The following is a 1,182-nucleotide window of genomic DNA, read 5'->3' as shown; positions in this document are numbered from 1 at the left end:
TGCAGGGCGGCCGCAGGAGGGAGCGGCCGGGAGCGCTGCCCTGGAACGGGGCCCTGTTCCCGGTGAGTCCTGCAATTCCCATTCCCACCTTTTCCCGCCTTTTCCTTCCTTTTTCCACCTTTTCCCACCTTTTCCTGCCTTTTCCTGCCTCTTCCTTCCTTTTCCCGCCTTTTCCCGCCTTTTCCCGCCTTTTCCCGCCCTTTCCCGCTCCATCCTACACCAGTCCCAGGTTTCCCCAGATTTTCCCGCTTTTTCCCCATTTTTTTTCTCCCACGTCTTTCCCGGGGTTCCTCACTTTTCCCCACGTGATTCCCACATGTTCCCCATTCCCAGATTCCCGGCATTCCCGGGTTTCCCCATTCCTGGATTTCCCCATTCCCGGATTTCCCCATTCCCGGATTCCCAGCTTTACCCATTCCCAGGGTTCCCAGCTTTCCCCATTCCCGGGATTCCCGGGTTTCCCCATTCCCAGCTTTCCTCGTTCCCGGATTCCCGGGATTCCCCTGATTCCCGGGATTCCCGGATTCCCCATTCCCGGATTCCCCTGATTCCCAGATTCCCCGGATTCCCGGGATTCCCGGATTCCCAGCTTTCCCCATTCCCAGTTTTCCCCATTCCGGGATTCCCCTGATTCCCGGGATTCCCCTGATTCCCGGGATTCCCCATTCCCGGATTCCCCTGATTCCTGGATTCCCCTGATTCCCAGATTCCCCGGATTCCCGGGATTCCCAGCTTTCCCCATTCCGGGATTCCCCGGATTCCCCGGATTCCCGGGATTCCCCATTCCGGGATTCCCCTGATTCCCGGCATTCTCGGCAGGGCCGGCGCCGCCCGTTCCGCGCTCGCTCCGGGGGGCGCTGGGAGCCCGAGGGGGCCCGGAAACGGAAACGCTCCCGGAGCGGCGACGACGGAGCCGGGAACGGCGGGAACAACACCGGGAACGGCTCCGGGAACGGCTCCGGGAACGGCTCCGGGAACACCGGGAACACCGGGAACACCGATGGGAACACCGGGAATGGCGATGGGAACACCGGGAACACCGATGGGAACACCGGGAACGGCTCCGGGAACACCGGGAACGACCCCAAAAACACCCGGAGCGACAGCGACGGCAACGAGCGCGACTCCGAACACGGTAACGCCGGCCTGCCGGGAAATTCCAGCTGTTCCTGGGAATTCCCA

At 62.2% G+C, this 1,182-nt stretch overlaps 1 long non-coding RNA gene across 1 annotated transcript; it reads left to right on the top strand.

Annotated features, from left to right (window-relative positions):
* Positions 1 to 900, top strand: LOC109022436. The gene is made up of 2 exons (XR_002001291.1): positions 1 to 62; positions 820 to 900. It is a non-coding gene; the product is annotated as an uncharacterized LOC109022436 (long non-coding RNA).
* Positions 901 to 1,182: the final 282 nt, after the last annotated feature.

Source organism: Parus major, unplaced genomic scaffold (genome assembly GCF_001522545.3).
Source record: "Parus major isolate Abel unplaced genomic scaffold, Parus_major1.1 Scaffold617, whole genome shotgun sequence".
In the NCBI taxonomy this organism is placed as follows: domain Eukaryota; kingdom Metazoa; phylum Chordata; class Aves; order Passeriformes; family Paridae; genus Parus; species Parus major.
This window is presented reverse-complemented; position numbering and strand designations above follow the sequence as displayed.